General features: G+C 38.7%; 1 protein-coding gene across 2 annotated transcripts in view; it reads right to left on the bottom strand.

The window, feature by feature from the left end:
- The window catches only part of LOC121824926 (vomeronasal type-1 receptor 4-like), a 29,217-nt gene that overhangs the window by 4,629 nt on the left and 1,038 nt on the right, over positions 1 to 23,550 (bottom strand). Inside the window, exons 2-7 of one of the 2 annotated variants that reach the window (XM_076570962.1) lie at positions 16,415 to 16,628; positions 15,516 to 15,615; positions 14,478 to 14,602; positions 10,325 to 10,475; positions 9,867 to 9,922; positions 29 to 233 (exon numbers count right to left, since the gene is read on the bottom strand). The gene's annotated coding sequence lies outside the window, so the exon portion shown is untranslated. The remainder of the gene's footprint in view (positions 1 to 28; positions 234 to 9,866; positions 9,923 to 10,324; positions 10,476 to 14,477; positions 14,603 to 15,515; positions 15,616 to 16,414; positions 16,629 to 23,550) is intronic. The other variant, XM_076570972.1, reaches the window with a different exon arrangement.

Genomic DNA, 23,550 nt, shown 5'->3' with positions numbered 1-23,550 from the left:
ACTGGGTGCCTGAAGAAAATTAACTCACCTATGCAGATAGAATGCATCTGTGAAGCTGGCTGCTGGATGGCAACTCAGTTTCCAATAGGACCCACAACCGTCATATAGCTACAAAGTTGACAGCAATCCCCAAGATGAAGGCTGAATGTACACAGTTCTCATACCCTAAGAGTATGACAGGATGATGTCACAGGAAGTAACCATGACAGTGGCGCCCAGGGACTTTACATCACCTTTGAAAAAAATAAGCAAGAGAAACTTTTAACTGAGTAGTGAACATCACAGAAGGGTAGGCAAGAAGAGTAAAGTCCCTCTTCTCTCCTGTGGTATTAGAAGTTTAGAGTCCTAGTAGCAGAACAAGCAGTGATTATAATCTTGGGAGCAGGGACCAAAGGCAAAGTGTGAAGTTACAAGTGCACTCTACTTTGGGGATGCATCATTTTGAAAATGTCTCTTTCATTTGAAGAGACTGGAAGTTTTACTGGACCTCACAAGAAGAGTTAAATTGAGGTCACTTAAGATTTAACACTGCTATTCAACTATATGCTTAGAGTTTGTGATTAACCTGCATTTAAGAGAACAACATAACAACCAACCTTATTTGCTTTGGAAGTAATCAGTTTTTACAACCTAAGCTAATGCATAACATTACTCCTAAAATATGTAATCTTCCATGAGCTGACACAAGAGCAATGCTGGTGCATATGTATGTTATAGCAATAAGTGATTAAAACAGCTAGTTTGAAATCAACCTAATGAAACAAATATACACAATAAATGTTGAAAGTGATACAAATATAGGTTGATATATCTATATCCAGTGATATTACAGTACTGTTTCTTATCTGAGTCAATTGAGAGCAGTTGGTATCAGTGTCTCATTCCCTTGTAAAAATTCTTTTAAATATTTTGGTAAAGCATCCCTCATTCCTTACTCATGTGAAGCTTCTATGCTGTTCAATAAATACAGAGCAAAGAGCACCTGATTGGACTAAGAAGTGAGTTTTATCCTCATACCCAAACACCTCAGTCCCTAGGCTTTGGGCCCAGGAGCACAACCCTGTACCCCTATACCACCACCCATTGCAGTCTCAGGTTCAGGCCAGTCTGTAGGCAGACCTGCTACAGACAGGTCAGAATACCATCATCCCCCATCAGACCCTGTAACCCAAGCCCCACCTTCCCCAAATCCCATCTGCCCTCCAAGACTGCAACTGTTCCCTGAGACAGAGCCTGCCAGCACCTGATTGAACTAAGAGGTAATACCTTGTCTAGATGGGGCCTAGGGGCACAACTCTGCGCTGCTAAACTATCACCCATTGCAGTCCAAGTTTCAGGTCAGTAGGCAGGCAGACCTACTACAGACAGGTCAGACTATCTGCAGACAGGTCAGACAACCACCAGCCAGCACCAGACACAAGCCGCACACCCTCCCAATATCAGAATTGAAAAAATTGCAACAACTCCCTGAGACAGAGACAATGAGTGCTAATTGGACTAATAGCTGCTCTCTGAGTCAGAGTCCATCAGAACCTACTAGACCAAGAGCTGCCACTGGACCAAGAGTATCAATCAGACCAAGAGAGCCTCTCTCAGACACAGACTCCACTTGCACCAAGTGGAGAAAAAAGATGGGTGCAAAAATACAGTCAACAACAACAAAACAAACAAACAAGCAAACAAACAAAAATACAGTATGGCTCCATCAGAACCTACATCAGCAAGACCTCAACATCCCAACAAAGAAGTAACAGAAGAAATCGACTTTAACAATGACCTTAAGAAGATGATAGTGATCTTTAAAGAGGACATGAAAAAATCCCTTAAAGCAGTTGAGAAAGAATGAGGGAAACAGTTTGAGATTTGAAAACTGAAATCAAGACAATAAAGAAGATACAAACTGAGGTAATGCTGGAAGTGGAAAATCTGAGTAAACAAACAGGAACTACAGATGCAAGATTAACCAACAGAATGCAAGAGATGTAAGAGCAGATCTCTGGCACTGAAGATACGATACAGGAAATATATTCATCAGTCAAAGAAAACACTAAAGCCAACAAGGTCATGACCCAAAATGTCCAGGAAATTTGGGACACCATGAAAAGACCAAACCTAAGAATAATAGGGATAGAAGAAGGAGAATTACAACTCAAAGGCACAGAAAATATATTCAACAAAATCTTAGAAGAAAACTTTCCCAGCCTAAAGAAGGAAATACCTAAAAAGATACAAGAAAGTTATACAACACCAAATAGAATGGATCCCAAAAAGTCCCCTTACCACATAATAATCCACTAAACATACAGAATAAAGAAAAAATATTAAGAACTGCAAAGGAGCAGGTGGTGGTGGTGGTGGTGGTGGTGGTGGTGCACCCCTTTAATCCCAGCACTTGGGAGGCAGAGGCAGGAGGATGTTTTTGAGTTCGAAGCCAGCCTGGTCTACAGAGAGAGATCCAGGAAAAGCGCAAAGCTCCACAGAGAAACCCTGTCTCGAAAAAACAAAAAAAAAAAGGAAAAAAGGCCAAGTAAAATATAAATGTAGACCAATAAGATTAACACCTGACTTCTCAATGGAGACTAAAGACAGAAGGGCCTGGACAGACATTATGCACACATTAAGAGACCATGGGTACCAACCCAGACTACTATACCCAGCAAAACTCTCAATCAACATATGGAGTAAAAAATTTTTTCACAATAAAACCAGATTTAAACAATATCTCTCTGTAAATCAAGCCCTACAGAAAGCAACTGAAGAAAAAATCCAACCTAAGAAAGTTAGATACACCCATGAAAACACAGGCAATAGATAGTCCCACACCAACAAATTCCAAAGAAGGGAAACATAGAACACTACCACAACCAAAAAACAGGAATTAACAACAACTGGTCATTAATATCCATTAATATCAATGGTTTCAATTCACCTATAAAAAGACACAGACTAACAAAATGGATACCAAAACAAGATCCATCCATTTGCTGCATACGAGAAACACACCTCAACTTCAAAGACACACACTACCTCAGAATAAAATGCTTGGAAAAGACTTTTCAATCAAATGGATTTAAGAAGCAAGCTTGTGTAGCTATCCTAATATCTACTAAAATAGACTTCAAACTAAAATCAATAGGTAGGTAATTGATTTCAAACTCTGGAGGAGGTTCTCAGTAGGAATAATAAAGAAATTTTTGAGTAGAAGGGCAAAACCATTCAAAAATTAATATCACCAGGTGGCTCTTATAAAATGGCTTATTCTGTCATCATGCCTGAGAGCCAGCAAGTAATACTCATTCTGAATAACATATACAATATATTTGGCACCCTATTCATATGAGAGATTTAAAACATATTCAGGAAGTGGTAGTCACCTATGGAATACATTCAGCATATGTAAAATACATGTTAAATACATGGTTTTCTAGAAATAGCATTAAACCAGATGACTGGAATCAGTTTATCCCAGCTGTGGTAGAATATAGCCAGCAGTTACAATGGAAAATCTGGTTGAAAGAAGAGACTAAGGCCCTTGAACAGCAAGGTGAGATCAGAGGTTTTGAGATCTCCCAAGAGTATATTTTTGGTGAGGACCATCTCACTGATTTAAATGTACAAACCATCTTGGGTAAGCATAAATGTTTTCTATGCCATACAGCAGCTTTAAATTGGCCTCTTCAAGAGATAAATGTCTAATTTCTAGGGATTGCCACTCTATCTCTGCTAATTTTGAGATGTGTTGAATGCATAGGGCCAGAAAGACATAGAGGAAGGCTGAAGCTGTATGTGGCAAATGTAGCAGTGAATCATTGTGGTCGAGATCTGTTACAATAGTGGAATACCAAGATGAAAATTCTTCCAATCTCAGAAGTGAGATATAGAGCAATTCACGTTCTGGGGAGTAATGATAAGATACTATATAAAGCAACCACCAACCATTCAGGCTGTACATAAAAAGCACAATTGCCATTGAACTCTCAGATGTACCAATGGCTCTAATTTAAAAATGGCTTACTGATAAAATTATCTGGGTTGGACAATAGCCTATAATAAAAGAGGAACTACAAGCTTTAGAACAGCTGGTTCAGGAAAAGTTAAATGTTCAACACATTGAAGAATCTTCCACCCTTTGGAATTTTCCTGTATTTGTTATTAAAAAGAAATCTGGTAAATGGAGAATGCTGACAAATCTGAGAGCCCTAAATAAAGTAATTCAGCCCATTGTCTCATACAAAATGGGATTCCTTGCCCTCTCTGTTACCCCAAAAATGGCTTATTATACTTATTGACTTAAAAGTTTGTTTCATCACCATATTGTTACAAGAAAATAATAGAGAAAAAATTCCCCTTACAGTACCTACTTATAATAATTCCCAGCCATTCAAGAGATATCAATGGAAAGTCTTCCCACAGGGAAAGTTAATAGCCCTACCCTATGTGGATATTTTGTACAAAAAAATGTTGGAAATAATTCATGCAAAATTTCCACAACCTAAAATCTACCATTATGTGGAAATTTATTAGCTAATCAAAGTTAGGTGCCTAGGTAAACATGTTTGAAGAAGTAAAAAAAAAAAAAAGGTTACCTAACCAGGGATAAAATGTTCCTGAAAACTACAAAGAGGAAATTCTACTATTTAGGATAAGATAGATGTACAAAAAAGTTAGACCCTAGAAGGGACAACTGAGGAGAGATAGATAGCAGACTCTTCCGCCCCACCCCCTTTTTTCGAGACAGGGTTTCTCTGTGCAGCTGTGGGACTTTCGCGGATCTAACTGCATAGAGGAGGCTGGCCTCAAACTTACAAAGATCTGCCTGTCTCTGTTGCCCGAGGGCTGGGATTAATAGTGTGCGTCACAACCAGCCAGCAGACTGCAGACTCTCAATTGTTTTCAAAAATTGTTAGGAAGAATTTCCAACTTACAAACCATCATTGAAATGTGTAAAGATGGACTAGTAAATTTGGCCAATACCCTAAAGGGCAATGAGGATTTAAACAGTACAACAGAATTATAAACTGACCCTGGGAAGGAATTGGCTCTAGTGGAAAAGAAAATATGACAGGCACATGTGGATGATGTGACTCCTGAACTCAACTGCCTTCTGGTCATACTCCCTTTCTGACACTCCCCCACAAGGTTTTCATGCAGAGAGAAGATGTTATATTGGAATGGATATTTCTACCACATAAACCAAGTAAAAAGTTAAAGGCCTCTGTAGAAAACATCCCTGATTTGATGCTAAAAGGTAAATTAAGACTTCATCAGTTGACAGGAACGGACCCAACTGAAATTGTAGTACCTTTATTTAATGAGAAAAATGTCTCTTCATGGAAAGATAATGTGTACTAGTAACCAGCCTTCAGTAACTTTTAGGGAGAGATCTACAACTGTTATCCCAAAAGAAAGAGAATATAATTCATGAAAGATCTGAATGGTCCTTTCTCATGGTGTACAACAACATGTACATGTTGTACCATGTACAACATGGTGTATTTCTGGAGTCCCCATATGCTATACGAATACAAATAAATCAGGGAAGGCAGAATAAAGTTAGGCAGTACATTCAAGCTGGAGAGAGAAGAGAAGGAAGGAGAGTGGGGAAGATGTTGTGAGCCACCACCAAAGGAGCAACAACATGACAGCAGACTGGTAATGTCACAGCTATGTGTCAACATATACATAATAGGAATGGATTAAATTAAGTTGAAAGTACTTGCTAACATAATTTGCCCCTCTCTGTGTTTATTTGGGTCCAAGTGGCTGTGGGACTGGGTGGGACACAGGAAAACTCACTACTATAGAACAAGACCTAGAGGAGGTAAATGGAGCAGCCAACACATGCTGCAGGGTAAACTTTATGATTCTTCCACCAGCATATCCTGGTACTGCTGATCATGACCTGGAAGACATTCAAGAGGCAGGTGGTACCAATAATTTGAGTGTAGAAAAGGAACCTGCATATATATTCATTCTGGAACTGCTTCAACCCCAAAGATTCCATTATGTAGGTCCCTCCTGAAGAGAGAATGATCAAGGTGCTGGCATCCATTATGTACATTAGAATCAAACCTGTGGATGTTATGATCATTCTCTATATTAAATGACTGGATAGTAGAAAATAGGAGAAATTTCCTAGAATCCTTGTTATACTTTGTGAAAAGTTAATTATTCTTATTGCCAGACTCCAGAAGATAATTCTGTGATTTGGTACAATTCTTTAGATGATGGTCAGGCTGTTGGTCTGGTTACAATGAATAATGACACAATATTGTTTCCTGAGGGAACTGAGGACAGTGTTAACTGGAAAGAGGCCAGAGAAATAGAGAAAACAGAGGGTTTGTGACAATCAAAACAATAAGTATTAAAATGCTTGAAGGAAACTTGTTACTGTGTAAGCAAATAAAAAAGAGAAAATAAAAACACAAAACAAGCAGATAAAAATTCAAACAAAGTGAAGGAAGCGAATGCTGGAAACAGAAATCTTACATGCCAGTAATCAAACTTTAATTTATTTTCCAACATTCTATTCAATATTCATTTATTCTTAGAATAAGCGCATTATATAATTACAATTTAATTTGTGCTAAAGAAGGTAAGCTTTTTATAAGGCGTTTTTCCATCATTTTATTATTTTTAATTAAAATATAATTACATCATTGTCCCTTTCTTCCTCCAAACCACTTCCAAGTACCCCCACACACATACTTCTCAAATTATTTGAAATTGACCTATTTTCTTTAGATGTTGTTACATATATATGTGTGTCTATATTTATACATGTCTATACACATACAAATGCATATAAACATATTCAAACACACACACACACACACATATATATATATATATATATATGTATGTATATATGTATGTATATTCTCAATCTGCATTTGTTACTTGTATGTACATGATTTCACTGTTCATCATTTCCTACTCGATTTGGGTATTTTTTCTGAGGAAGACTTTTTCCTTCTGCCCTCAGCAATCCTTCATTACCTGTAACTCTTAGATGTCTGAGAAGAAAATTCTCTTTTATTTTATAATTTAATTTAATGTAGAAATCTCAGCCAATGACTGAGGGAAACAGATGCAGAAGAATCTTTAACAAAAAGAGGAGACCATTACAAAAAACCACAACTGATCAAAATCCAAGAACAAGTGGTTTTGTGGTGGCAAGCCTGAATTGATCCATCTACAATTTCTGCACTCAGAGCTCAGGGAACATTGTTATAGAAGAAGCAGGAAGACTATTAGCATCAGTGGAACACATGTTGGCTGTGAGATTGCATCTCCTAGAAATGTCATGGAAGCAAGAACCTTGAAGTCTCAACATAACCCTGGCTAAATAAGAACTAAATATCACACCAACAGAATGCTAACATGGAAGGTGGCAACATCCCTAGGCTCCATTAATCCCAGTTTTAAGAATCACTCAAAAAGGAAATTAGCATTTTATATCATCCAGTAACAATCACAGAAGCTTTGACATGCAAACCTGCATCACATACCCTGTGACAGCCCATGATTAATTAATTGATATGTGCAAAATTGTACATACCAATACCAGGCTTGGTAGATTTCCTGTCATCACTGTCTGGTCAACATAAATAGCTGTTTCTGACCATCACAATGGGTGTGCACATTGGTCAACATGGAGCAGAGGCCAAGCAGCCACAATGGCATAAATTTGTCTTGGTGGGTTCACAGTATGAGCAAAGTGCTGTCCTGAAGGACCACACCATGGCTCACATGCTACAGAAATAGGAAGTTGGGCAGTATTTGGTATCAGATATTCATCAGAGCTATTTGGACCAATATCATCTGCAGATGTGTAAGAAACTCCAGAAAGAAGCTATAAAAAAAACCAATCACAGTGCCAGAAGTATTACAAAGATCTTAAAGTACAGATTGAGAAAATGCTCAGGAAATCAGGAGAAGCAGGCAACTGAGGATTACATGCGGTATTCAGAAGAGAGAAAAAAGGAACTAGAGAGTCTGTTCCACAAAGGGAGATTTTTTGGGAAGAGGAAAAGGAAGACATACATCCTAGAGTTCTCTGGAGTCAGCAGTTAACTATGGAGAGGATGGAGGAATGGAACCAAGAGTGATCAGATAAGCTCTCTCTACTACTGCATGAGTGACCCCCAGGGTTCTGGAATGATAGGAGTGTGAAATTAACCAGAAATTGCAAAAGAAACTTGTGGAAATTGCTCAGTTCCTGATGACTGAAGAAAAGAACGCTTCCAAGAAAACCAAAAGAAAAGTCATTATTGGACATGGAAAAACATGACCCTAAGTGCACGAAAATGCAGCTAAATTAATACATTAAAAGTCAAAAGACAGTGAATACAATCAATATTTTATGGTTGAATGGCCATCCCAAACACCATCACCTACAATAGTGAACAATGCAGAACTGAATCACACCCATTTTACAAATGAGCATAATACCACTCCTCATTTCTCAAAATCAGAGTTCTTAAAAAGATATCCATAATAAGGTGAAATAAAAAAATATCAGCCCTGTAAATGGTCTTGCTGAAGCAAATATTACTGGATGATACAAAATTAATTCTACAATGGAGGTTGTAGATGGAATTCTAAATGGTCTTATTACATAAGACACATAGAGTTAAATGCAGAGTTAAAAGCCCAAAAGATCAGAGCACTAGCGAAGCCTTTGGCTTACCAGTCATTGCTGTCGTTCCCCTGAGAGAGAGACATTTTCTGTGTGATCAGTCTTTTTATTGTTTTTCTGATCTAGCTCTCATTGGTTTTAAATCCAACTACATGATTTCTTCATCATTATCTGTCTATACAGACCTCCAAGTCTCTAAAGTTTGTACTGAGATTAAAGGTTCAGGTCACCTCTGGCTGTCCTTGAGCACATAAAGACTCTGCCTATCATGTGATCAGATTAAGAGCATGAGCCAACACCACCAGACTTCTGCAAAATGGCTCGGTTTTCGCTTGACCCCCAGGAAACTTTATTTCTTAACATACAAATAAAATAACATTTTAACGCAAATAAAATATCACCATAGGATGTGTTCCTTCTATCTAGATTTCTGTGAGTTACTGTCAAGAATTTTCATAACCAAACAATTTTATGTCATTTCTAATAGGAGAATTCCAGACCGCAGTGCTGAGGAAGAAAATATAAGTACACAAAAATATATAGACCAATAAAATCCTCAAAATATGCAAGAGTTACTGATTGATATAGGACTCCATTTATGACAGCCTAACACAAGTAAAATGTTCTAACCTCTGATGTCTGATCACCGCATCAGTGCAGCAGACACCTGGTTTGGGTTAGTTAATTCAGGGGAACTTGAGATTCTTATGGTATTGTGTTTAATATATCCACTGTGTTGCAGGATGTACTTTACTTGTGCAATTCCCATGAAAACTATGATTATGATTTTTGTTGAAAAACTTTGTCATACAAAAAGAAAGAAAGGGGGAGAGAGAAAAAAGGGAATGGGGAGGAGAGAAGTAAGTAAGGAAGCAGGAAAGTAGGAAGGAAACAAGGTAGGAAGGAGGAAGGTATTGAGTTTGGGTTTAGGTTTTTGGGTAAATGTCATCTGGTGACTTTAACAAGCCTCATGGAATCACAGTTTAAGACCTTGATCCCCCCAAAACAACATTATTTTACATTTTCAAACTGTGATGCTTACTTGAGTGTGACATGTTGTCAGAACAATACCATAAAGACATTCTTCAATTGTGACTTCACTGCTCTGTTGATCATACATGTAGGAAATAGGACATCATTTATGATACCCACTGTCCAACAGGCTCATGTGAAAACTCAACATCCCTGGAAGATGTTTAAAGCTCTACTTCCATGTTGTACTTACCAAGAGGCCATGAACTTTCCCAAGAAAATGATGCCAGTGGACCTGCACTACCACATCTAGGAGGATGAAAAAGAAATACAATAATAAACTTGGGTAAGTTCAACTCTAGCAATCATACTGCAAAAATATTCTACACATCATGTAAGGTAAAGTTAATTATCACTTTTCACACAATACTTCAGTAAGTTCACAGACAGACTGCATTATCCTGGTGTTATTCACTGTTACTCTAAGGTGGGCATTTATAGTCAAAACCAACAGTGACTGGCAAAACTTTATGAACACTTCTGTCTTTCTCACTCACATCTTATGTGGAGCTATGGAATTATTCTTATGCCTTCTCTCTCAGTTCCAAGAATCTGTTCCTACATCAGATTCCCTTTGCTAGACATGAACAATTACACAGGCCTCTCTTCTTTGCTGGTTCTGTTGCTCAAACTGAAACATGAAGTACTCACCTGGCTTCTTGTCTCAGAAGGGTGATGAGTTCATTGGGTAGATCTAGGCTTATTAATAACTAGTGCCGTGTGAAAGCCAGTTGAGGCCTGAGGTAGAGCTCTTGTGACTCGGTGACCTCACCTCCCTCCAGAAGTTCAATTTTCATTTCATCTGCAGTAGCAATGACAGTGTTTGCTTTGGGGAACAAAATAATTCATGAAACTTTTTCCAGTTGCTAATTAACAAAGATGCTTGAGAGTTTCCTGTGAATATCTCCAAAGAGACAAGGTGTTTTGAAGATGCACTGAGTTTTTTTGATGCTTGAAAGCTGACCTGTGTCCCACAGAAGGTGATAAAAACTCTGAGGTGAGATTTGTGTGAACAGTAGAGAAATCTCTATGTCCCATTGGATCTAGGCTTTTCTCACTTCTTTCAACAGAAATCAATTTAGTTTTCTTTATTTAGCTTATAACGTTAATAATTATGTGTTTGAGTATTTTATTCATACTAATGTGGTTAAGTAAAAACTACCCACTATTATCTCGTTTCCAAATCCCTTCTTATCTCACATCAGTATTCTCTCTAAATTCCATGTGCTTTGTTAAGAAAAGATGAAATAAAGAAGAAAAGAAAGGAAGGAATGGAGAAAGGAAGGAAAGCAGAGTCTATACTTAGTGATGCCTATATGCTAGTGCAGGGGCATATATGAAAGCAACGTTAGCCTCTCTCTCTCTGAAAGACTTAAGTTATCTGGCACTTCCTCTTTCTGAAGCCAGAAATTCCCATCAGTTCTTCACCTAGGATTTGGACTTCCTGCCATATCCACTCTGCTTGTATTTTGTCTTCTAAATCTTGTGTAGTGTTTGTGTGTACTGTTCTAGAGAGTAAATTCACATGTGTAAGTGCCCTGGTTTGGTCTAGACTAGATCTATTTCCTTGAAATCATCTACCACCTCTTATTCATATATTTTTTTCTGCCCATCTTCAATTATGATCTCCTAATCTTTGGAGGAATAGCTGTCATATAGATGTCCAATTTTTAGATGGACCCTCCAGAGACTCTTATTCTCAGCACTTTGAATGATGGTAGTTTTCTTTGTTAATCACCATAGAGTGCAAAACAATGCTTCTCTGATAAGAGTTGAGGGATAGACCTATCCACCAGAATAAACATAGATGTAAAACGAATCTAAAAGTTCTTATAATAAAAACCCCAGAGCCAGATATTGAGGAGAAAGCTGAAAGATCAGAGAAGCAAAAGAGCCTGCCATTAGCTTACTTCTATGAAATCCTCAACCTCAAAGAGTGTCTTCCTATTTCCTCAAGACTTATAGACCTTTCTCTGCTCAGACATCACTTCTGGGATTAAAGGCATGTGTGCCTCCCAGTCCTGGGATTAAAGACTTGTTCCAGCACTACCATTATCTACTTCCAGTGTGGCCTTGAACTCACAGAGATCCAGAAGCATCTTTGCCTCCCAAGTTATAGGATTAGGTGTATTTGCCACTACTGGCTGACCTATAAATCTAATCTAGTGGCTGGTTCTGTCCTTTGATCCCCAGGTAAGCTTTATTGGAGTATAAAATATATCACTACAAATAAGAGTTTGGTGGCCGGGCGTTGGTGGCACACGCCTTTAATCCCAGCACTCTGGAGGCAGAGCTAGGCAGATCTCTGTGAGTTCGAGGCCAGCCTGGGCTACCAAGTGAGCTCCAGGAAAGGCGCAAAGCTACACAGAAAAACCCTGTCTCGAAAAATTAAAAAAAAAAGAGTTTGGAGAGCATTTTATTACTCTGTCAGTTTAGTAGAATTTTGATCAGTATTATGTTCTTCCCCAGGACCTCTGTACTCTTAAGACTCACATTCTTGTGCATAATGATGGTGACACACAAGTATACCATTGTGAAATGGGCCTTCAATTCAGTCATGAATCAGTTTGTTACACCATGATATTAATGACAGTATTACATGGGACTTATTGTTGGTATTGCTCTCATATTTCCATAATTATTTTATTACCTCTAGCAGTGTGAAAATCATCCAGTATAGATGGAGTTTCCACCTTGATTTCTCCATGGACTGTGACATAATTATATTGCATCATTATTGACAGGATCTATCCATCTAAGGACAATATACCCATACATATTACAAGCTAATGACATTGTTCTTGGTTATCTTCAATGTACTTCTGATTTTCAACCCCTGACCTGCACAATTTTAGAGTACTTGGAAGAGTTACATCGAGACTCAAATCTGATGAAAATACCAAAAGATATGGGAGCAAAAGGGAAAAAAACAATGTCACAATCAGCATTGGAGATCATTAGAACATTTAGTAAAATATAGTACAAATTAATTTTAACATTAAAAGCATGAACATATTCTGAGGAAATGAAAGATGTTGACCTTGTGAAACAATCTTTTTTAATTCTATGAAATTTCCATTACTTTTGAAATTTAAACATAATTACATCATTCCCACTTTTTATTCCTACCTCTAACACTTCCCAATAAAACTCACAATGCCATTCAAATTTATGGATGCTATTCTTTAAATATAGTCACTTACCCCAATCATACTAAAGCACACATACATAAATGTCCTCCTTAAGTAAATACAACATGCTTAGTCCATAGTGTTATTAATATGTATACAATTTCAGTGCTAATGATTTGGTATTTGATGAACAAGTGGGAGGCTCTTTCCTGGGTAAGACTATTTCTCCCAATCTTACAATTCCTTGGATGTCTATAGTTTGCTGTCTATGGCTAAGGTCTCATGAGATTCAGCCCTTCCATGTTACCATGTCTATAAAATATCTTGTTATTGTTCAGGTCTTGTTTAGGAAGCCACACTGATGAGACTTCATGGGTTTAGCCTCTCTGACATTTGTAGGACATGAATTCTCACAGCAAACTGCATGTTCCTCTGGCTCTTGCAATCTGTTCAACCTCTCTTTCACTAAGATACCTGAGCCTTTAGTGCATTTGTGTTTAGATATATCAGACGAGGCTGAGCACCACAAGGTCATTTGTTCTCAGCAATGTGGTCTGCTGTAGCTCTCTATAATGCTTGCCATCGATTGCAAGCCACACTTCTTTGGCAGGGAATGAGACCAGTACTTATCTCTAGTTTAAGGATAAATATTTGCAATGTGATTAGGTATCCTGCTGGTTTAGCAAAGTGGAAGTAGGAGATTCTTCTCTAAGATTCAAAGTTCACTAGTTCTTGTAGTTGGTTTGGTTTTTTTAAGCCCTAGTCATTTTTCCTTTCCTTAAGGAGAAACATTTCCAATTTTTTTATGTAGCCATTATAGGAATATATAAATATAAATATATGTATGTTCAGACACATATATATATATATATATATGTAATAAAATTTTCTTTCTATCAATGACTTCGAGAAAGGTGTGTTCTTTTAAGAAAATGGAAACAAAGAGATAATTATATTAAGGGTATTAAGCCAGTCATAAAAAAAATGAGAGAATTATATTAAGTGAATAGAGTCACACAAAAAAGTTTTAGTCCTGTTATTGTGTCTCAAGCTTTTTCCAAGCACTTTGGTCTATGTAGTGAATCCCAGGACAGGCAGCACTATGAATAGAGACTCTACTCCCCACTAAATAAACAATCAATGTAACAAATAAATAAATATAAAGGAAAGAAATAATATAGACAAGAAAAAAAGAACAAGAAGGAAAAGCAGTTACACAAATTATCTTGTTTATGGTTCATAGATCTTATATAATTACACAAAATTGTGGATGCATATACACTGAATAAAGACATGAGAAAATCTGTCCAGGGGAAGAAAGGGGATAAACAGAATGAACAAGAAAATGGAAGCTGAAGAGCATGAGGGAAATATGCTCACTATAATATATTTTTGTACAAAAATCCCCATGGTGTCACTGTTTCATGGCCAATGTACATTCACAGTGAAAATCAATACAAGATAAAATCATGGTTAATTCCTCATCTCAGCAATTGTCCTGTCGTGAGAGCTGTTCTTGCCTTGACTACTTTTCTTGCTCTGACAAGAACTTTTGTCTTTTATCCTCCATCAGTTTTCTCTATGTTTAAAATGTCACCGCCAAGTCTGGAGATGTGGCTCAGTTGGGAGACTGCTCCCCTAGCATACAGGAAGCCCTGAATTTGAATTCTCACACCTCATAAACAGATGTAGTGATGCATTCTTGTAGTCCTAGAGCAGTCAGAAGATAGAAGCAAGATATCCAGGGTCATCCTTTGCTTCATAGCAAGCTTCAGGTCAACCTGGATTACATGAGACTCTGTCAAAAAACAGATAAGAGCACACAGAATGGAAGGAATAAAAAGAAAAAGAAAACAACCTGTTTTTGAGAGTATAATGCCTAATTTTTGAAGCTCTTTCTTAAGTATGGGTCCCATGATTTCCTGTCACTGTGAAATTGCTCACAAGTCTTATCAAACACTGAAATTTTTCCTAGTTCTTCACTGTAGTATTTTCTATTTTTCATTGCCACCATAATAGGTATTTGTCTATTACTGCATAGTTTATAGTTGTTAACCAAGTCCTTTCTTCTTTTCCCCATACAGAGTAGTCAATGGTAGCCTTATTTCTGCCCCAGTCTTTCAGAATCAAAAGGAACAGGTGTAGATCTGGATATCCCTGATCTCTTGATTTTCCTTGCACATCCTCTTCAGCATTTGCAACTGTCTTGTGACTAGCCTGAATTACTATTTGGAGATAGTGGAAAGTTCACAAGTACAGTCTAGTAGTCTAGTACTAGATGGGCCATTAAGGATGTATATTTGAAGAGGACATTAGGAACATGGCCACTCTCTCTCTCTTCTCTTTGTTTCCTTTAAGTCATGGGGGTGCACAGGTTTTCTCTTCCCTCACCATGTACTGGCTCAACACTGGCCCATAAATCAATGGGAGCAAATTCCTTTCTATTGAAAATTATAATATATATGTTGCCCCATGGTATAATGGTAATTACTTTATTTCTGCAACTATCAATTTTCAACACAGATTTTTTCAAATTAGCTTTGCAAGAATTTGGTCTTTTCAATAATTTGAATTCTCTTTCTTATAAGTTTACAGCAAGAGATTGTTTAGAAAAAACTGCTTTAAAACATATATAGGTAACATGGAATAATATTATACATATTAAATATTTAGTAATGATAAGCTAGAGATAAAGGCACTTGCTACCATACCTGAAAACTTCTTTTGATCACCAAGATCCACATTGAAGAAGGAGAGAATCAGCTTCTGCCAGTTGTCTTATAACCTCCACATAAACACCATGTAATTGTCCTTCCCCAAGAACACAAAATGAATAAATAAATTCATAATAAAATGCAGTAAATAATATGGTACCACCCATATTATATGCAGTTGTTTATATAGTACTGTACAAAATAAATTTCTCTTTATATTCAGTTGATGAAGTATATCAAGAGCATGACTTATGAAAGACAGAGCTTAGAGGTGAATTAACAAATAAAAAACTAGTCCTGCTAACTTGTTTATAATTTCAAGACTAATATATAGAATCCTATTTCATTATTTGATTTTGAAACATGTCACATATTTTCAAATGATCCAAAATGGTTCAAATAGACCAGCATGACAGCAGATGTTCTGTCTTCTGGAACTTAAGAGTCTCTCTGCCCCTCTTCTGTGATGTTCCCAGAGCCAGAGATGCAGGACCTGTGCTGTAGATGCATACACTCTAGCTGGGCTCCACACATACTTTTGCTCTCCACATTGTGTCCAATTTTTGATGTTGTTGTTGTTGTTTGTGTGATGATCCCATTTGAGGTAAATAAAAGCTTTTTTTGGTGAGGGATATTAGCTACATTTATGTATGGTTCTAAGGATATGACCTAGTAAGAAATTATGCTGGCTGAACAAAGTGACTGATGTTGTATAGCAAAACATTCCCTGGCTACATGCAACACAGATCACAACTTACCCCAGATAGGTATCCCAGAACAGACTAAAGTATAGATATCACTATAGTCCAGGTTGATGAACTTTGAGGTTTATTGTGGTTACTTACAGGAATATGGATGAGGGGTTATTTAGAAGAAGAGAAATTATGCAAAATCACCTTTATCATAGGAGTCCACCTCAGCATGTTGGACAATTCACAAAAGCTTGAAATCTGGAGTTCACTTCACAGTCTTCAGACAGCTCAATGGGTTAGAGAGTGTTCTTTGTGAGTGAATCAGCTGGTCTAATCCTCATCTCTTCAGCTCTGCTGTTTGTGCTTTTTCCCATTAGCTTGTCTTGTCTTAGGGGGTCTCCTTTGAAGATGGGATTATCTGAGAAAAACTCCAAGCTTTTATTGTTTACTCTACAAAAAAGATCTTGTGAATCACATTAGTATTACGGACTCCCAGAAATATTACTGAGTCTTTTAGCTTTTTGCTTGTGGTAGTTTGAATAAAAATCGACATCATAGTCTCATAAGTAGTGGTAGTGGGAGGAGGCATGCTCTTGTTGGAAGAAGTGTGTCATTGGGGATGGGCTTTGGGGTTTCAGATGATCCAACCAGACCCTATGTATCTCTCTCATCCTGCCTCCTGTCAATCTGGATGGCGAATTCTTGGCTCCTTCTCCAGTACCATGTCTATTTACATGCCTCAATGCTTCCCACCATAATGAGAGTATACTGAATCTCTGAGACTGTAAGCCAGTCCCAACAAATTTGTTTTCTTTTCAGAGTCACGGTGGTCATGGTTATCTTCACAGCAAGAAAACTCAACCTTCAACCTAAGGGACTGCTTTAGGAGATTCCCTGCTATATATACTTTTTCAAGCACAGAGGAAACCATTATACAACATCATGAGTAGATTTCTCTTTCACAGTTCATGACTTTAGTAGCCTAAATGCTCTGAAGCACATATCTAATAAGGCTTCCAGTAGTTTCAGAGTGCATGCCAAAAAAATGTGATCCTGAAGTAAACACTGTTAATACCAATGATCGGAGGGGAAAGGTGGCCTGGCTGTAGCCTCCAGGGACAAAAATGTTATTGCAGTTAAAAGAGAAACTATGTTGGGATGGATTCAGTAGCCTGGGTTATCCAGTTCATACAGGGTTATTCATCATCATGATCTTCTGTGAATGACTCCCAAAGTCCAGATGCTAGAATCCAGAAGGCTGTGGGCTGCAGAACTTTAAGTGGAACTATGTTGCCACCACTGTACTCTCTTTCTTAACAGACTCAATTCCTTACTTGAAGCTCCTCCAGCAACACTACTGGCCCTCCCCTGATCCTCCAACTGCCAGGTTCTGCCCACAGAACACTTTAACTGCCTTATTAACTCTACCTTGCCCTTACCCTACTGAGTAAAATGCTGCACTTCTGCACTTGAAATCCCACCAGTCTCTACCCTGGAAAGCTTCACCCTGAAAAGTCCCACTCCCATGCCACACCCCAAGAAACTATATAAACCCCGACTTCTGCTCAGTTTTCTGCTGTCTCTCACTCAGGCAGAGGAAGCCACCCTCCTGGTGTTTTCCTTCTGAATAAATATCTTGAGTGAGGTTTGTTGTGTGTGTGCCTTTGTGGTACTCCTTGGCTCCGAACTGCCAGAATACCTTTACATCTGAGTTGTAATGTGTTCATTTGGTTCTGAAGCCCGGGATTGTCTCTTCTAGTGTCTGCAATTCCACAAAGTGCCTAAGCTGCACTGGACCCTATCCCTCATCTCCAGTCCACCTGCAACAGATTAACTTCCTGGCTCATTGATTACTCAACACCCAATCCAATAGCAGCAATTATGTAAGTTTCACATTTGGTCAGTGTAAACATTTCCCTGAGTTTGAGGAACATAAAGTTGAGTCTCCAGCACCACTCTGGTACTCTTGGAGGTGGAGGTGCCACTCATCATGGACTTTGCAGCTACATCTAATCCTCTTTTTCTGATCATGTCCCCCACACTTGGAGCTGCTATCCTACAATTTCTTTAGGCTAAACCAAGCTATTGTGACCCTTCCTTTTCTCTTATTCCACCTTCCATTCAAAGCTTCTTATAATCCCACAGTTCATCTAGCCCCTGTGGCTTTTGAGACCTCATTCCCAACCCTTTCCTGTGGATGAGTCCCTCCTCCTAGAGCTCAGTTTTTCTCTTTGCCATCTGGCCTCTAGGAAAGCCTTGGTACCAGGTACTGAATCTTACCAGTGGATAAGTCACTGATCCACATTGAGTGTGGTGATGACATACTGAATGGTCCTTCTTTAGTGTTGTGAATCCTGAGGATGCTCAATACTACAGACCCTAGTAACATTTTTTTCTCTGTAATCCATAGAGATGAGTCATCAATATCCTCTCATTCCCTCTTGGGATGCCTTTTAAAAAAACTCAACTTCTCCACCTGTCACCCAACATGAAGGGCCCCAAGTTTATGTATTTTCAGCTAAATTCTATCTTAATACCTTTGATAATAATTCTAAAGGGCTGCATAATGGCACCTTAGGTCCTAATAATATTTTGGACCTTTACAAATACTGTGAATGATCAGGGAAATGGAAAGAGATTTCTCTATTCCTTAACTCTCTTTTCTTTGCTCTAAGACCTGTTTGTTTTAGTTTAGTCTCTCGCCCAACATTGTTTAGATATCCTATCTTTTAAGGCACTATGGATGGATCTGTTCATTTATTGGAAATTGGGAGCCAGTAATCAGACCTAACAGCAGAGGGTAAAGCAAAGCAGTAGGACAACTCCAAGGTCTACTGAGGACATGTCTTTCACACACACTCTTTACTTTCTGGTACATCTCTCTGCTCCCACCTGAATCATCCTCTGTCTGCAGCCCTGACTCAAAAATTTCTTACCTCCAAGCCTTCTCTGTTCTCAGCTTACCAAATTCAGTATTACCAGGGTTGAAGTACATTTTTCATTATAGTAGCATTGCACTGTTGCTTTATGCTGCCTCACTTGAATAAAATCCAGCTCTGGAGTTTGTGTACGGTTCTCACTACTCTAAACAAGTATGCTTGTTTAAAGGTTTCTTCCAAAATCTCCTTCCCATATCAGGCAGGAAAGCAAAACAAAATAAAGGGACAGACTATTCCCAATAGAGACTATTGCTACTAATCTCATAATCTATTGATTTTCATTTAATCCTGAAACATTTGCTCAGACATAAATCTTATTTCAAGATTTGTAAAAATATTGTGTAAATTTTGTGTACCTCAAATGTGCAAGCACATTGGGTATGATTAAAACCCTGCAAAATCAGTAACATTGGCATTAGTTTAGAACTCATAACACTGGGTTGATGGTTAAGAATCCATATGTAGGTAATCTTAAAGGAAGCGTGTGGATTGCTGCCACCTTACCTGCTCTGCCCCTATTGGTATGGAGGTAACCACGTGGCTGACAACCATCTGTGCTAGGCAAAGAATGGATTTTGTCCTGTGACCTCACTTTCATCTTGATCAAAATGACCACACAACATGGGCCCACCAAGGAAAAAACAACTCCTTCTAGCAGTGTGGACCAAACCAGATAATTCTCCCACTATTTTCAACTTTACACACTGTCCTTTCTTTTCTTATCCAGCCTTCTTGGTAACCTGTCTCCCTTCTCAGTGACAGGCTATCAAAGCAGTCAGGGCTGAGGTAGTCCCAAACCAGAACCTTGAAAGGAACCACAATACCCCAGGGAGCATTCTGGCTCAGGATCCATTTGTATCTTGCCTCCTGGATGGTCTTCACAAGGCCACCCTTAAAGCGGTAAATTATGGAAAAATCCAAGAGGTCATTCAGGACTCCTAGACTGCCTCACAAAGACCCTCCATAATATACCAATCTGACCCTAAGACCCCAGACATAAAACAACTCCTTAGGAAATGCTGCCTCTCCCAGAGTTTTGCTGTTATTATTGCCAAACTTAAACATCCAGTGAGAGGACCCATGACTCCACAAGCAGAAATATTAGTCATAGCCTTTAAAGTGTACCATAGAATATATGAAAAAATAATAAAATCAAAAATAACTGATGCTAGTAAAGGCCTTTTGACTGGCTGTAGCAACTTCCCATGTGATCTGGACTCCAGAAGTCTGAGAATTTCTGATTCCCTGTCAAATACACTCAGGAAATTCACTGAGCCCAAGCCTGTCTGAACCCTGGAAAACCATCTGGACCATTTCCAAAGTGTCATCAAAAGGGAATTGGGTTGTTTGCTGTCATCTTGTCCCTTGTGGCATGGGAACATCAAGCCCAGATGGCCTGTCAGCTGACCTGCTAGATCTGGCTATAGACAACTGAGGGGCCCAGGTTCTCTTGGCCTGACCACTGCCATCTCTGACTGGGAGCCTCTGTGGACATCCAGTCCACTGAGGGCAATCTAGCTCTCTTCTTTTGATCACTGGGCTACCTACTTAATTCCGAAGAAGTTTTAAGGAACCACATCTTGTTACAATATTGTCAGACTAGGGTGACAGCTGTAACAGCTTCACCAACGTCACCAAATATATCTCGCAGGCTCAATATCCGTCTTTCTTCATAGCCTCAGTGAAATGAAGCCTCTTTTCTCTGGCCCTTTAAGAAAGAATCTTCTGCACCCCACTTCTTCCTTTGTTAATTCCCCATACTCCCAGGTAGAAATTCCTCTCACCCTACTAGGCCCTCATCACATAGAAAGGAATACCTCTCCACTGTGATTTGGGACATTCCTCTCTGACATATTTCTCAGTCCACTTGGGGAGGCCCTGGATTCAAATTCTCATTACCACAACACTTATCACCCTGTTCCCTCACAGCTCCTCTCTTTCTTTAGTAACTTAATTCCTCATTTACCCTAGGAGCTGTTACATGCTGCTGGTTATGAAATCTTTCCCTTGAAACTACCTGTTCTCTCTCTCCTAGTGTCATCCTGCTCCTATATGTTGTAATTTTCCTTGCCTAGGAAAAGGAGCTTCTTGCAAAATCCCACAGCTTCCTTAAGCACTTTTGAGACTCTGGGACTTGTTCCTCCTGTCTCTTAGCTGCATGCTACAGGTCTCACATCTTCTCTGTGCTGTCCTGGCTTCTCTCCTGCGGCTCAGCTGACAATTGGAGCTGATAGAAACTCCCTCCAGCAGAGTTTGCTTTGTGAGCCTTCCTCACATTATCCACAGACTTGGAATTTATTAAACCCTCATTCTGTTATTGCAAACAGCTGAGTCTCAGTGCATTTCAATGGCCTAAATTGGCAAGCTCAATTTTCAATGGAGGCAACTTCTGCCACTGGACAAACAAATGATCTGAAAATCTTTTATAGCTAAACTTATTATTCTCTTCCTCTATTTCTCCCTAACTATACCTATCCAGCATAGCTCTTATATATGGAGATCCCCTACCTCTAACAAATAACTTATCCCAGCAGAATGGGGAAGGTGCTCTACATCAGGCTGTCAAAGGCCAATTCAGTTCCCTCTAATTCCCCTATCCATCTCTTAACTGGGGCTTACCCTGATGCCTCTTTTCTCTATTTTTGTATAATTTCCCTCTTGAAAACAAAAATCAAAAAAATAAGGTTTTTGAAGAAAACAAAGGGGAAAAAACAAAATTTCTACTTTAATAAGGTATTAAAGATGCACCTCCATGTACTCATACAAGACTATACCTCATACTGTTAGTCAAACTTCATAATATAGGAGTCACCTAGGTTTTAAAATGACATAAAGGGTTCATGAAGAGAAACTGAGACTTGGCATTGTGTGGCAGGACTGGAGTTCCTAAAAATATACTGAGAGAGGATATTGTTGAAAGCTACATTAATTTCTGAGTCTAAGAAAGGGTGTGAAATTCTGAGGATACAAAAGCTTAAGAAAGTTCTGAAGATATAATACCGTGCTTTAAGGCATGCAACTAAAAATTTCTGAAGGTATGAAAAAAGTGATGAAAGGCAATGAAAAATGTATCAGATTGCTTTTCCCCTCTATGCTATTTCTATATTAAGTTTTCAAATGTTGAGGAAACATTTGCTTAATGATTCTACCAGACCATTAGTGTGGTGGGGTATGAAGACTGCTCACCCGCAGGATGCCAAAAGGAGATACTTATCCTTACAATACCTGTCATACTATGTTTGCTTTCTCTATAATCAAGATAGAGATTACTGCAGACTTTGGCAAGAGACTTATGGAGGCTGCTCTTATTGGAGCTGTAGGAGAAATAATGAGTATTCAGAAATGTTTTCTACCTTTTATGCAAAATGACCAAACTTGTATATTCTAATTAATAATCAATTGCACACCAGAGGGGAAATGAACATCACTGCTAAACTTTCCCATAATATTTATTACAGCTGCCCATCAGGTACAATCAGAGTACAGAGGATACACATCTGACTCTCTCAAAATCTAGGGATAGTCATGGTAGAAGCTCTTCAATGGTCCTTACACCTTTAATATCCCCCTTTTTACGTGATGTTGATGCCACCTCCCTGTCATCGCATCTCTTATTTCAGACCTTAACTTCTGCATATCAGTTGCTACATAATACTCTGCCTGACTTCTTTGGAGAATATAGGTTGTGTGGCCCTTCTGGGTCATACTCACTGCCACCATTTGTGGCCTCACAGATGGTCTTATTGGACTCTCTTACCTCACCTTTCATTAACTGGTTTAAGCCAAATATCACTACCATCCTTTATCTCTCCCACATCTCTCTTTGGAAACACAGACTGTTTTAACTCCTCAGGAAATGTCTTTGTTGGCATGCTGTATTTCATAGACTGCGATAATACCTCAACCCTTAGTACTACCACCAAGGCCCTAAGTCCAGTCATTAACAATGCTTTGATTCTCTCCAGCATTCAGTTTTTTTCTGTCTACCTGCTGGGGGGTTAGGACTTCTTTCCTGGTGTTCTTTTTCCAAAACTACAGGGTGGCACATGTTAAAGAGCCCTTTCCAGTTCCCATCACTGGGTTGATAATAGCAGGGCATGACAGGGGAGAAGTTCAGGTATTGCCCTCTCTAGCAGAGCTGTATAAAATCACTGACATTGCCACTGGAGGAGTGAAACTGAATACTTCATTAGCTCTGTACCATTCATTTTCCTCTTAGTTCATCTGTGATCTCAAATGGGTGGCTCAGACCATCCTGAGCCTATGGGGTCAAATAGACTCAATGACCCCCATAAGAGCAATAAAACTGGTGAATATTAGATTCACTGACAGCAGAAAGGTGTGCTTTTTCTCTTCTTCCAGGAGGAATGCAGCTTCTATGCCAACCAGTTAAGTATAGTA

This window comes from Peromyscus maniculatus, chromosome 1, assembly GCF_049852395.1.
Source record: "Peromyscus maniculatus bairdii isolate BWxNUB_F1_BW_parent chromosome 1, HU_Pman_BW_mat_3.1, whole genome shotgun sequence".
Taxonomy (NCBI): Eukaryota; Metazoa; Chordata; class Mammalia; order Rodentia; family Cricetidae; genus Peromyscus; species Peromyscus maniculatus.
The sequence above is the reverse complement of the archived record's forward strand: the minus strand, read 5'-3'. Positions and strand labels throughout refer to the sequence as shown.